Below are 15,676 nucleotides of genomic sequence, written 5' to 3' on the forward strand. Positions count from 1 at the left end.
AGACCTGGAAAGGTCAAAAAATGGAAGATCACTATTCCCAAAACTCCACATTTCTCTTCCACTATATCACTTTAAAGGGAACCTGTCACTTGGAACAATGCTATGAACCTGCATATATGGGGTTAATCTGCAGATTAATAGCATTCTGAATCTGCCTGACGCCTGCACATTGACCCCCGCTGCTGAGAGGAAATTAACTTTAATCCTTCTGGCAGTGTTCTGGTTTTAGTCACTGGCCTGGCACAGGTTCAGTCACCGCTCTGTGTATGGAGAGTGGCGGCTGTAACCACACTCACTGACAGCCACTCTGCATCAGACCCAGCTGTCAGTCAGTGCAGGGGGCGTGGTTACAGCCGCCGCTCTCTGTACACAGAGCAGTGACTGAACCCACATCGCTGCCTCCCCCGTGACTCTAACCCCAGAACTGCCGGGAGGATTAAAGTCCATTTCCTTCCGGCAGCGGGGTTTAATGTGCAGGTGCCAGGCAGGTTCAGAATGCTATTAACCTGCAGATCAACCCTATATCTGCTGGTTCATAGCATTTTTCCATATGACAAGTTCCCTTTAAGTGAAGGTGGTAATGGAGGAACTATTTTTGTACCCAAGATAATGCATGTAATTCTTATGGTAATCAAGAAATGTATTCTTAGACATTGGTTAGCAAAACAAACTACCCAGATGACCGCAATAATAGAAACCTGAAATCGTTGCTGCTGTATGATAAAATAGAAACCGAACAAAGTATAACAACAAACATATATATAATATATATGTGTGTGTGTGTATATATAGTATATATAATATATATATATATATATATAAAATGTGTGTATGTATATATAATAAATATATATATATATGTATGTATGTATGTATGTATGTATGTATGTATGTATGTGTGTGTGTGTGTGTGTGTGTGTGTGTGTGTATATATATATATATATATATATATATATATATATATATATATTATAATATATATAATAAATTTATATATATATATATATTTATTTTTTGAGAACTTTCATTAAAGTTACACACAAACAGAAATTTCTCAACTGGTGTTCAAGAATAAGTCATAGTGTAATATTGAGAAACTTAAGGGGACTTGGGGGAGACTTACCGTATTTTTCGGCCTATATCTCACTTTTTCCCCAGAAATTTTTTTTGAGGAAATTGGGGGGTGCGTCTTATAGTAAGGATATACCTCGCTCATTGTGGGGGGACAGCAGTGGAGCGGGTCACAGGAGGCAGGTGCAGTGTTGCTGCAGGAAGCTGGTGGCTGGGGCGAACACGTGTGTCCGATATTAAGAAAATGAATATTCACTGCTCCCCACGCCGATAATCCCACCTCACAGCACTGAACAGTACTGTCGCCAAGATTCTAGGCGTGGGGAGAAGTGAATATTCTTTTTGATTTAGCTTGCAGGTGATATCGGCGTATAACTGAGGGCGCATGGCAGTGACGACATACGCTGCCTATTGCTTGAACTCTGAAGTCAGTTGCCAGTATCAGAAGTGGATGCCATGCATCGGGGGAGCAGTTGGAAGATGAGTAAATTTGTTTGTTTTTTGTGTGTGTAAATAAAAACAAAAAAAAGCAGCATAATGGGAGGCATATATACCAGGATGGGGGTCATTATGGGGGACATATATACCAGGATGGGGCTCATTATGGGGGACATGTATACCAGGATGGGGGAATTCTGTACCAGCAAGGGCCCATTATGGGGGACATATGTATCAGGAGGAAGGACATGTATACCAGGATGGAAGACATATGTACCAGGATGAAGGACATGTATACCAGGATGGGGCAATTCTATACCAGGATGTGCCCATATATATATCAGTATGGGGATCATATATACCAAAATGGAGGACCTATACACCAGGATACCCCAGTATGGGAGACATATATACAGCAGAATGGTGGGGGACATACAATATTTCACAAAACTGAGTACACCTCTCATATTTTCACCCCCATATTTCCCCTCTGCAGGCATTATCTCTCAAGTTCGGTTATCTCTGAGCTAGTGGATGGATACTCACTGCTATGATGTGATATCCCATGCTCGGTACACTGAAAAAGAGGAATTCCTGCTCTCCTTTCTCTGCCTAGCGCATGTTCAGAAGCAGCAACAGGAATACAGATGATACACAGGAAAATGGATGATATATAGCAGGACTGAACTGCATGATTGTGAATTCAGCAATGTTTTTTATTTTATTTTTTTTCAATTTGTGGGATAATGCCTTTTTAAGTTTTGAAAAGTGAGGAAAATAAACATGAGAGGTTGAAGAGTAGCGAAGGATAGAGGGGAAGGCCTCCCACAGGGCGCAAAAAAGAAAACTCATAATTACCTTTGATGTGGTATGATGTGGGATGGTGTCTGTAGGAGAAACATTACAAATGGCAGCCAGGAGAGCGGTCAAGTGGGGGACGGAGAAGTAGTAAAGTCATGTAGGGCTAAGTTGGGCAATTTGAGAGGCTTGATAATAATTTTAATAGAGTGAGCCTAGGTCTAAAGTATGGTGTCATCTGTGTAGATACCCGCCTCGTCGGAGATAGGCAATCCCAGGCCTTTAAAGGGGTATTCCCATCTCCAAGATCTAATAATATTAGCAAATACCTCAAATGTAGTATAGTTCTCCTGATTCACTGTCTCTTACCTTATGTTCAGGGCATTGCAGGACCTTAGGTATCCATGGTTATGACCACTGGCAACTAACTGTGACTATATGCATGATCGTAACCATGGATACCTAAGGTCCTGCAATGCCCTGCACATGAGGTAAGTGACATAGCTAATCAGGAGAACTATACTGCATTTCTAATTGGAAGTATTTGCTAATATTATTATTACACTTACTACATATTGGGATAGGATCTTGGAGATGGGAATAACCCTTTTAATAGCAGGGTTTTGGCCATGATAATCAGGAAAGGTTCTATGGCTAGGGCAAAAATAAGTTTAGTTTTATGGCGAAACTAGCACAAACCCCTGCGTGCCACTAGCAACAATGTTTATTTCTTGAATCCAGAGCAGGGTATTTTTGATCTTAGGAAAGCACTGCTCTGTATATATACAGTCATTTTTATATTGTAGCAAGAAGACTGCTTCTAAAAGTTCCTTGTACTTGAGTAAATACTCCTGCAGGCGTTTAAGTCTTTGTGGAGCAGCCGCCTCTGTTTCCTAGAAGAGAGAGGTACAGGTCATTACGTACACGTAGCAGCAATGTGAATAGGGGTCTTTGTGCTGTGGACACTGAGGACTTTATCCTCCCTCCTGGGTTACGTTACTCCTCAGATGGTCGGCTTTAAACTGCCCGCAGTTAGAATTTCCTGCGGTTGGAATTCTCTCTGGAGCTTTTAGTGTCAGCATTTGTAATACAAGCAAGCCTTTATACGTAAATAGACACTCAAGTGCTTCACCTTTCCATTAATGTCAATTTTTTTTGTTTCTGCAATATCCATGTTTTTTGTGTTTTCTGCTTTGTTACTTTATATTGTCCTTTGAGAAAGTGTATACAATATACATACACCGGAAATTATTGGACAGTGACACAAGTTTTGGCATTTTAACTGTTTACCAAAACATATTCAAGATAGTTAGTTATATGAACAATATGGGCTTAAAGTGCAGACTCTCAGCTTTAATTTGAGGGTTTTCACATCCTAATTGGAGTAAGGGTTTAGGAATTACAGCACTTTAATATGTAGCTGCCTCTTTTTGAAGGGGGGGGCAAAAGTAATAGGACAATTTTCTCAAAAGCTCTTTAATGAGCTGCATAAGCGATGTCCTCGTTAATCTATCATTAATTAAGCAAGTAAAAGGTCTGGAGCTGATTCTTGGTGCGGCATTTGAATTTGGAAGCTGTTGCTGTGAACCCACAACATGCAGTCAAAGGAGAGCTCAATGGAAGAGACACAAAACATCATTGAGCTGAAAAAAAGAAATCCAGCAGAGAGAAACAGAAATGTTAGGTTTGGCCAAATCAACAGTTTTGTACATTCAACAAAAAAACAAAACACAAGTGCACTAGTGAGCTTGGGAACTGAAACAGGCCTGGACATAAGCAGAAGACAACTGTGGTGTATGTTTGAAGAATCCTTTCCATGGTAAAGAAAAACCCTTCACAACATTCACCCAAGTGAAGAAACCTCTCCAGGGAGTCTGTGTTTTAGTATCTTAAGTCCACCTTAAAGAGAAGACTTCATGAGAGCAAATACAGAGGGTCACCACAAGGGGCAAAACATTATTAATAAGCTATAGAAATAGGCCAGATTAGACTTTGCCCAAAATATCTAAAGAAGCCAGAAGAGTTCTGGAAAATATTCTTTGGAAAGATGAAATGAAGATCAACAGAAGCAGCCGGATGAATTCTGATGTGTTCAGGGCAATATTTTTTGGTCTGATTCAACCAAATGCAGTAAGGTTGAGTGGACGATTCTTAACAATACAGATGGACAATGATCCAAAGCATACTGCTAAAGAAACCAAGGAGTTTTTTCCAGGCAAAGATTTGGAATATCCTGCAATGGTTGAGTCAATCACCAGATCTCAACCCCATTGAACTGTATTTCACATGCTTAAAGGGAACCTGTCAGCAGAAATTTCGCCCAAAACCTAAAAGCTTCCCCCTCTGCAGCTCCTGGGCTGCATTCTAGAAAGGTCCCTGTTATTATTGTGCCCCCTGTGAGACCAAAATAAAGACTTTATAAAGTGGTACCTTTTTGTATGCAGATTCTGTAAATGTGACACGGGGGCGGGCTGCCTGATGGCCGTTATGCTGCCTCCTGCCGCTTTAGGCCGTCCCCCATCGCCGATTTCCATAGCTGTGGACGCCGCCCAGTGCTCCACAGGTCCCCGCGCATGCCCAGTGCTCATCTCTCGTGGATGAGCACTGTGCCCAGTGTCACCGCTGGTGACGTGCGCACAGGCTTTAGATTATGGGTGGTGCTGTGATGTTTATTACCAAGCAACCGCCCATAATCGCGGGACCGCGCTTTCCCCCTCGGTGTCGTTCGTTCTGCGCAAGCGCGGTGCTGCTAACCCCACGTCACCTCCTTCCCATCTTGCCCTGAGGCAGGAAATAGATAGGTGGTGACGTGGGGTCAGCAGCACCATGCAGTACGAAGGACGCCGAGGGGGAAAGCGCAGTCTTGCGATTATGGGCGGTTGCTTGGTAATAAACATCACAGCACCGCCCATAATCTAAAGCCTGCGAGCACGTCACCAGCGGTAACACTTGGTCACAGTGCTCATCCACGAGAGATGAGCACTGGGCATGCGCGGGGACCTGTGGAGCACTGGGCGGCGTCCACAGCTATGGAAATCGGCGATGGGGGACGGCCTAAAGCGGCAGGAGGCAGCATAACGGCCATCAGGCAGCCCGCCCCCGTGTCACATTTACAGAATCTGCATACAAAAAGGTACCACTTTATAAAGTCTTTATTTTGGTCTCACAGGGGGCACAATAATAACAGGGACCTTTCTAGAATGCAGCCCAGGAGCTGCAGAGGGGGAATCTCTTAGGTTTTGGGCGAAATTTCTGCCGACAGGTTCCCTTTAAGATAAGCCTTAAGTCAGAAAAACGCACAAGCAACCAACAACTAAATTCAGCTGCAGTAAAGGCCTGGAAAAGCTTCACAAAGGTGAAAACTCAGTGTTTGGTGAAGTCCATGGATTCCAGACTTCAGGCAGCCATTGTCTGCAAAGGATTCTCCACAATTTTATTATAAATTAACATTTTATTTATGGTAAAGTTTAATTTGTCCAATTACTTTTTAGATCCTGAAATGAGGAGACCTTGTAAAAAAACTGTTGCAATTCCTAAATGTTTCACAAGATATCTTTGTTCTATCCCCTTTAATTAAAGAGGACCAACCAGCAGGATTTTGCTATATGAAGTAAAGGCAGCGCCATACAGGGAATAAGATGCTGAATCCAGGCATACCTGTTATAGAAAGATCCGATGCTTGGTTGATGAAATATCAGATATGCATGCATTCAGAATCTTACTGCCTGTATGGCACTGCCTTTACCTCATATAGCAAAACCCTGCTGGTAGGTCCTCTTTAAGGGCTCTTTTCCACTTGCGTACTGCTTCCGATGCAAGCGCATCGGAAGTGATATGCTAATGACTCTCACTGTGGGTGTCAGCCGAGGGTCATGCGACTAATGCGATCTTGCGATTGCATCACAGGAGCGGGGAAGATGGAGGGAGCACTTTCTCCCCATCTCCTCTGCTATTTGTCTCTGCGTGCACTGCAATGTAGCCGCGTAACATGCGAGTGCAGTGCGCTGTTTCACACGCTCCCATAGGCCTGCATGGGGGTTCGTGAGCTGAGACGCTCTGCACCGAGAGCACGATTCGTGTCGAGAAATAACAGGAAAGAGGACACTGCCTCATTGATTAACACTGGTGCGAGTGCAATCCGTGTTTTTTTTATCGGATTGCACTCGCACATGAAAATCGCAGGTGGAAAAGAGCCGAAAGTCTACACTTCCTCAATTGGATCGCCGTTGTTTCATTTTAAATAAAACCAGTGGCACGCAGAGCCCAAATCACCAAGACTCAGTTATTGTCCATGTATCTCTGGACCTAATTATAACTGTTTCTTGTGGTTGCTCTTCAGAGTTTAGGCTAGTTTCACACTTGACTTGTGCGGCATCCATTGTGTTGTGTGATTGATGTAACGGATGCTTTGCATATAGTGGCACAATTGATGCGATGGATCCTGCAAAACAACGGAATCTGTTGTAGCTTTTTTTTCAACAATTACTCTACTGAGCATGCGCAGTTGTGTAAAAACAGATGTGTCACCGGAATCTGTCAAATGACGGATTCCAACGGATTCCGCCACCATAGACTTCCATTATAAAAATGACGGACGCCGACGGAATCCAGCACATTGCATTTTTTTGACGCTCAGGGCAGCACAGAAAAACGCTACATGCTGCGTTCTTTCCGCCCGGCAGATGTAACGCAGGACCATCAGTCGCAATGCGTTGTCCATACAAGTCTATGGGAAGCAGCAGAATCCGTTAACGGATTCCGCTGTTTTCCAAAACGTCGAATTGCGACTGAAGGGAAAAAACGCAAGTGTGAAACTAGCCTTACCTCCATCATTGGAACGGATGACGGTACATAACGGAAGCATATTGAAGCATGCATATGAATGGGATTGTCTAGGAGAGCAACACAGTAAATTGGCACAACCTAGCGCGTACATACCATTGATGCCACCCATGCAGTTGTATGGGGGCCTTTTTCCAGCTACATAGTAGCAAGCAGCTTCTGTCACAGACACATAAGGAGTGTATTATAAATAATCTACTATCTCACTACAAAAGGATCTGCCCTTACATAGGGCCCTCTTCTGTCTGTGCCTGCCCCGGCACAACTATACCTGTGTATACAATTTAATATATGTTGTGCTAAAAAGTAGGAGCTGGCATACACATATTCTGGAGATGGCAGACAGGTTAGCTTCATGACACATTTAATATGTCTAAGATAATCATTTATCTGTAAATTTGCTGCCAGCAAAAGTTATGTTAGAAGGTTTTTGATGAACCAGCACAGATTTGTTGTGTGTCATGCCATCACCTGCAATCTGTGGGTTATGTGCTTTACGTGTCTGCAGACCACGCAGTGTTTGGTGCCCGTTACACACGGTCATAAGACGGGCTCTTCATTACATCCACTAGGGACTAATGTAATACTTTTTCTAACATCCTATTATTGTACTTACTTTCAGGGTGAAATGGTTACTCTGTGGAGAGCAGGGATAGATAGAAAGCTGGTAAATGTCAGCAATGTGCAGAGCAGGGAGGCGACACAAAGCTGTGCCTAGATGTACTAAACACTTTGTATGGAATGGAATATTATAATATTTAATACATGTGGGGTCTCCTGCTCTGAATTGGCAGGCTCGGCGTGTACAGTGTAGTCTGAACATAGTGCTTGATAGTGCTAGCGGCACTGATCACACTGATAACTTTCATTTTGCCTCTCTAGAGAATTGTTATGTTATACAATGTACATCTGCGTGCAAAGTGTAAACTGTTGTGTAACAACTTTCTTATCACCCACAGCCACTATCATTGTGGCCCTGTTGTTGCGGTACATTTTCAGAAACTGTATTATTGCTTTGGAATAACAATGCATTATTCCCCTGCCTTTAGGAGCCTTGCTGCATGATTTCCCTGCCTTTTGGGGGCCATGGTGTGTGATTCCCCTGCCTTTTGAGGGGGACCATGTTGTGTGATATTCCCCTGCCTTTTGGGGGGGGGACCATGGTGTGTGATATTCCCCTGCCTTTTGGAGGGGACCATGGTGTGTGATATTCCCCTGCCTTTTGGAGGGGACCCGTGGTGTGTTATATTCCCCTGCCTTTTGAGGGGGACCATGGTGTGTTATATTCCCCTGCCTTTTGGGGGGGACCATGGTGTGTGATATTCCCCTGCCTTTTGGGGGGACCATGGTGTGTGATATTCCCCTGCCTTTTGGGGGGGACCATGGTGTGTGATATTCCCCTGCCTTTTGGGGGGGACCATGGTGTGTGTGATTTTTTTTTTTTTTTTTTTTTTTTTTTTTTTCCCCCCCCTGTCTTTGGGGGCCATGGTATGTGATTTCCCCCTGCCTTTGGGGGCCATGGTGTGTGATTTCCGACTGCCTTTGGGGGCCATTGTGTGTGATTTTCCCCCTGCCTTTGGGGGCCATTGTGTGTGATTTTCCCCCTGCCTTTGGGGGCCATTGTGTGTGATTTCCCCCTGCCTTTGGGGGCCATGGTGTGTGATTTCCCCCTGCCTTTGGGGGCCATGGTATGTGATTTTCCCCCCCCCCCTCCCCCTGCGTTTTGGGGGCCATGGTGTGTGTGATTCTTTTGCCTTTTGGGGGCCATGGTGTGTAATTTCCACCTGCCTTTGGGGGCCATGTTGTGTGATTTCCCTGCCTTTAAGGGCCATGGTGCGTGATTTCCCTGCCTTTGGGGGCCATGGTGCGTGATTTCCCCTGCCATATAGAAACTTTGGTGTGGGCTCCTGTTGCCTATTGATTGCCTTAGTATCAGCTCCCTGTGCCTTTTGTAGTCTTTGGTGCGGACTTGCCTTGCCTTTTGGTACGTTTCTTTTTATCTCAACCAGAGTTAAAGTAGTACATACACAACGATATGCCATTTTAGTGTACATTGTTGTTTTTTATTTTTCTAGTGTACACTTTTAAGGGGGAACACACAAGTAGCATGAACAGAGCTATATTTCTATTTTTGGACTTCTTTGCTATTGAAATCTGTCTTAAGGCAATAGATTCCAAGTATTCTTTTATTATAATGCAGCATTGTAACCGAAAATAGACCAAAGTAATGAAAACCTGTACCAGTGAAATGCATGCTGTGAACGCCCTGACTCCCCGTCATCTCCTCTGCCCGGCGCTCACATTTCTCATTATCCCTGCCGCAGACACCAGGTGATGCTCTCGGGGGGAATCCCTATTGTCTGGATTCAGGTATTAGACACGGTTTTTGCCTCGGGCAGGATGGCTCTTCCCGATGCCACCTCCGTGCTCGGTATAGTCTGTAAAATGAATCTGCTTTATGTAGTCATGTGTAAAATAGACTAATGTTTTTAGAGGTTTTCAAAATCTAAAAATAAAACTTGACTTTTGATTAACATTATTAATATTTTTGGTTTTAGAACTTCCTTAATTCTATTTAAATGCTGAAACCGGGTTCACAGTACACGATTATTTACTGGTACATAACAATTAGGTGACCGCTACAGTGGCACTGGGGACCCGGCCTGAAAGGCTTACAATCTACTATAATAATAATAATTATATTTATTTGTTTATATAGCGCCATTAATTCCATTCACTTTACATACATCAGCATCACTGTCCCCATTGGGGCTCACAATCTATATTCCCCATCACTGTGTCTTTGGAGTGTGGGAGGAAACCGGAGAGCCCCAAGGAAACCCACATAAACACAATAGTCCTTGCAGATGTTGTCCTTAGTGGGAATTGGACCCAGGACCTCAGCGCTGCAAGCAACAGTGATAACCACTGAGCCACCTTCCTGCCCAATGTGTTTTTACGGTTTATAAGACACACTTTTCCTTCCAAAAATTTGGGAGGAAAATGAGGGGTGCGTCTTAAAATCCGAATACAGCTTACTGGGGTGCTGTTTGTGCGGCGACCGGGTGCGTTCTGGCGGCCGGGTGCCTGTGGCTGCGTGCAGGCAGCCGGGTGCCTGTCGGTGCCGGCTGCCTCTCTGTACGTACGTGCGGGCGGGCAGCCGGGTGCCTGTCTGTGCCGCCTGCCTCTCTGTGTGGGCGGGTGGCCTGCTCGCTGTCACTCTGTGCGTGTGTGCTTCGGGCGGGCGACTGTGGTGTCCCAGTGTGTCTGCGGTCCCAGTTTCAAATGATGGCGATGGGAGTCAGCGCGTGCGCAGAGGGAGCTCTTGGATGAGCGCTCCATCTGCGCATGCGTCGCTCCAGGTGCCATCATTTGAAGCGGGACCGCGAACACACTGAGACACTTACTTCACCGGCCTGCTCCACCTGTCACCCACCGCCACGGACCCGCCGCGGCTCCCACCACGTATGCAGCCGCACTTGCCGCCACTGACCGCTGCTGCCACCACGGACCCGTTGCAGCTACCGCTACTAACCCGCCGCGGCTGCCAGCACAACCTCTGCCTCCTGTGAACCCATTTCACCACCACTGCTGCCCCCTTCCGGTAACACAACACCGGATAATAAGACGGATCCCATTTTATTTTTTATTTTTTTTACCTTTTTTTTTTCGCTCTAAATTTGGGGTGCGTTTTATAATCCGGTGCACCTTATAAAACGAAAAATAGTCATTTATTGGAGCACAGTGCACTGTTGCTTTGCAGCGCTGGGGTCATGGGTCAAATCCCACCATGGACAACATCTGCAAGGAGTTTGTATGTTCTCCTTGTGTTTGCGTAGGTTTCGTCCCACACACAACAGACATACTGATAGGGAATGTAGATTGTGTGCCCCAATGGGGACAGTGATGATCACGTCTATAAAGCACTGTGTAATTAATACCGCTATATAATTGAGTAAAATAAATAATAATTGTCACTGTGTGGACCCTGCGGTCATCCTTTTTAACATGGAAGCCACATTTCCTATACCGGCGTCATCCAGGATGTAAAGTGTAATGTTCCTGTCCTGAAGGTGCCAGATGTTTCTTAGATTCTCCCTACGGTCAGATCTGTAAATTTGTATATTCGCTCAGCTCAGTGAAGGCCACCAGCTACTTTTCAGGAAAGTGAAGATCTGTCGGCTTCTTTGGTTCCTTACTCCCCCTACACAACTCCTCCCCGCTCATTACTAAGATGGAAATTCCTGGCATGTCACAGGAGACTGGATGGTTTTGGCACGCGGGAGTTTTCTCAGCTGCTTGCTTACCTATTTCCAGGCCAAAGTATTAAACCTCCGCAAAGAGGGGGGACATAAAGGCTGAATATCTGTGTGGGACCGGCAGCGGTGTGTGTCACAGAACCACAGGGCGAGAAGACGACTCTGGAGCCCAGGGTATGTACTTCTGTCTCCATACACTACAGATTACAGTGCAACTCACTAAGTAATGACAGATTTAGCTCTGCTACATCTGTAATTATGCTAGTCAGTCCTATATAATCCACAGTAGTATTGTGTAATGTGTGATACTGAGAACAAGGACTATGGGGCTGATAATAGCCAGGTAGCAGGATTCTGCATGTTATGGGCACGGCTGAGAGAAGTCACTCTACAATAGCCAGAGAGCTTGTGTGCTCAGACAGCATTGTACCAGACTCAATACCAGCTTTACCTGTCCGCAGACCAAATAGTACAAGATATAGACAAAGAAATCTAATCATAAGGAACCAAAAGCTTTATTGATCAGTGTATCAAATCCAACACAATGATTTTATACAGATCAAGCCACGTGAAAATGCAGTGAAGAGGTCTTGTTCATGCAAAAATTAGCTCTACCTTAACCTACCGTATCCTCACCTATCCCCTGTAGACTGTGAGCCCTCGCGGGCAGGGTCCTGTATCCTCCTGTACCAGTCTGTGCCTTGTACTGTTCATGATTATTGTACTTGTCCCTATTATGTATACCCTTTCCACATGTAAAGTGCCATGGAATTAATGGCGCTATAATAAATAATATTAATAATGGTATATAATCATAAAAGGCAATATCCGCAAATAACTAAGGCTACGATGTGCTTTGCCTGGTTGTGTCGCAGGTCTCCGTATGGTGGAACGCAGAATCAAAACATATATATTTCACAAACTTGATACAAACTGATGTGTCAACAGATTTCACAATCTAAATGAAATTATTTTTTTTTCTGACTTGATGAGACTGTTGTATTTACTATGAAAATCCATGCCAGAATGGCTTTGAAAGTAAAAACTTGCCTGATGTGAAAAATGGTTGTTTTAGGCCTCTTTCACACGTTAATTTTTTTGCATCAGTCATAATCCGTCTTGTGACTGATGAGATTGTGGTAAAACTGATGTGACGGATCCAGTAAAAAAATACTCATCTGTCGTGCCACTTTTTTTTTTTATTTATTTATTTTTTAAAACCTATATGAACCCAGAGAGAGTGTTTTTCTGACCAGAAAGGAATTTACACATCTGAGCATGCTCGATAAGTAAAAGACAGATCCGTCGCCGGAATCCATCATTTCACGGATCCTGCACCCGTAGGCATCCATTATAACAAACAACGGACGCCGACGGATCTGTCGCTGTCCGTTTTTTTCGACGCACACAAACGTTCATGTAGACGTCTGCCACACAAACATTTTTTCACGGATCTGTCACACAACTGATGAAACGTGAGGCCATCCGTCGCTAATACAAGTCAATGAGAAAAAAACGGATTCTTTTTTTCACAAAACGATGGATTGCGACTCATGGCAAAAAACTGATGTGTGAAAGAGGCCTTAGCCATTCCGATATGTTTTTGCCTCTTATCAATTTTGGTGCATCTTTCAGTTTCCACCAGAGATTGGAGTCATTTTTGTCATAATTTACCCCTCAAAAGTGTGGCATTTATTCTGATTTTTGTTGTCTGCATTCGGCTCTGCTTAGTATCCAAAATGGCTAAAGAGCTGGCCGGGACTGAGGTGAAATCGGCAAGTGGCACAAAAAATTGTGACGTTTCAAACAATTTTACGACAACACTATGGCGAAAACGGTTTATCAGCTCCTTACTGTTCTGGTTCTGCTCCTTTCCTGCACTGATCTCCCCATCTGTGGTTTGTTACCGCAGGTTAATGATGTGTTCCCCGCTGGCACCTGATCATGGCACTGTGCATAGGAAGGAAGAACAGCTTTGTTAGTGATTCTCATCAGCAGTTCTGGCATACAGCGAAGCTTGGATTGTTGCCACCTACAAATCAATGTAGCGGGCCGGCCAGCATGTGACCCTGAAGCATGTTCACTAACAAATAGAAAATGCAGACAGGAGAGGAATGGCCGCGTCTCGGGTCTACGTGGTCTCACCTTCTCACCTGGCCTCCAGCAATCTTAAACTTTATTCTTTCCATGGAGATATAAATCTGCTATAAAGCAAGAACCCATCTGAATATTGTTTACTCTTCCATTACATTTGGTAGGAAATACTTTACAAAAAATGAGATCTTAAATTTGGCTAAAGTTGCACTAATTATAATATGGCACATGCTAAATATTAGATTGGTCAGGATGTATTTGCTAGTAAAAAATGGTGCATGCCAATGATAAATGAAGGAGCAATTGTGAGTTGCTGCATCTTTGTTTTACAATCTGGCAACCATGGTACAAATCCTTCATTAAAATATCTTGTCCACTATTGTGATGGAACCCCCCCTTCCCCCTCAGAATGATGCATAGTGGACTGATGCCAATCCTCTGCACTTCTGCCCGCATCCCCCCACAGTCTCCTGGTTTCCTCTCCTGGCGGGGGGCATCTGGTGACCGCTAATTGGCTTCAGTGGTCACGTTCCGATTGAGTCGGAAGAAGCTGTGGTGCCGCTGGAGCAGCGCCGGCCAGGGAGGGGGTATTATATTTTTACTACTAAATAGCCTATCCTGCTCATCTATATTTTAGTGAATTAATTATTGAAAATGAAAAGCGGCAACTCTTCACGTGGGTACACCTGTACGGGGATATCTTATACGGACAACACTGCTTCCCTGTGCTGGGATATCGGATGATATCTTCTTTGTTCCCAAGGAAAGTAATCTCTGTATGTGTTATTGTTCTGTATTCTGCTAAGGAAAGGCTGGCATGTAAAGCCAAAAGGCTCTAGGATTCAAATGTGAATATTTTACCCAGCGGCTAAATTACTATATAAAGGTTTACAAAAATGATCATATTGTCACATGATAGTGCATGTTAAAAGAGAGTGTTATTCGGCTTTTCTTTTAAAGCAACTCTGTAACCAGTGGTGCATATAGAGTCCAATGGGCCCTGGTGCAAAGTTTGTGTCTGCCACCCCCATGTTATTCAGATGTATGGGCAGTTGTAGCATTCTAAATCCTATAACGACATACGAGTTGCTCCCCCCCCTTCATTGTGTAGTACTGACCCCCATTCTGTACTAATGTTCCCCATCCTGGGCCACTTCCTGGTAAATGTGTCACCCAATGTCCCCCATCTTGGTGTATGACCTCATCATGGCCCCAACCTGGTATATATTGCCCAACCCTGGTGTATATGTCCCCTTCATGGTCCATCCTGGTAAATATGGCCTTAACCTTGTATATATGTCTCTATAATGGCCCCATCCTGATATATATCCCCATCATGGCCACATCCTACTGTATGACCCCATCATGGCCCATCCTGGTATATGTCCACATCCCATCTGAAAGCAGTATAATGTAAGGACAGCGACCCTGATTCCAGTGATGTATCACTTACTGAGCTGCTTAGTGTAGTTTTGGTAAAATCTCTCTCTTCTCTGCTGCAGATCTAGCAGTTCTCTGAATGCTGAGCTCTTTTAATGCCTGCCCACACCAATGATTGGCAGCTTTCTGCCTACATACAGTGTACACAAAAAGATGCCAATCGGTGGTGTGGGTGGGTTATATAGAGCTCAGTACTATTGAGGACTACCTGGAAGCAGGTTTACTTAAAGATAATAGAGGTAGTGATAATCTTCAGATGATAAAACAGTGATTATTATCAAAACTACAGGAAGAAGCCTAGTTAGTGATACATCAGTGGTATCAGGATCTCTGCCACCTTGTTCTACACCTCTCAGATAAAGTGGCAAATACCTGGAGACAAATTCCCTTTTAAAGACTAGGTCTGCACAAAAGTTGGCAGTCTACAAATTCTTAAGGCCCTCATATACGCTAGGCTAAAAATCATCTGAACCTGTGGATATCAGCAGGATCCTCTGACAGTCTTATGTGTATAAGGCATGCTCTCCTCCAACATTATATGGGATGAATGTGACATGTTGAATATCATCGGATGATCGTTTGTGTTCTCTAACTGTAGAAGAGCAAAACGGGAACGCATCTGTTGGTGCAAGAGTCAGGAGATAATGTCGATCAATCCCACCAGTTATCTAACGTTTATAGGGGGCCTTAAAGGGATCTATCACCATGTTTTTCCCATATATACTGCGGCCACC

General features: G+C 44.2%; 1 protein-coding gene across 2 annotated transcripts in view; it reads left to right on the forward strand.

The window, feature by feature from the left end:
• LOC142251247 (ligand of Numb protein X 2-like) overlaps positions 1 to 15,676 on the forward strand; it is an 89,942-nt gene that overhangs the window by 18,635 nt on the left and 55,631 nt on the right. The window contains exon 1 of one of the 2 annotated variants that reach the window (XM_075323872.1): positions 11,499 to 11,582. The exons of the other annotated variant lie outside the window; for it this stretch is intronic. The gene's annotated coding sequence lies outside the window, so the exon portion shown is untranslated. Of the gene's footprint in view, positions 1 to 11,498; positions 11,583 to 15,676 lie in introns of those variants that run through there. 2 annotated transcript variants of the gene reach the window in all.

This window comes from Anomaloglossus baeobatrachus, chromosome 9, assembly GCF_048569485.1.
Source record: "Anomaloglossus baeobatrachus isolate aAnoBae1 chromosome 9, aAnoBae1.hap1, whole genome shotgun sequence".
NCBI classification, from domain to species: Eukaryota; Metazoa; Chordata; class Amphibia; order Anura; family Aromobatidae; genus Anomaloglossus; species Anomaloglossus baeobatrachus.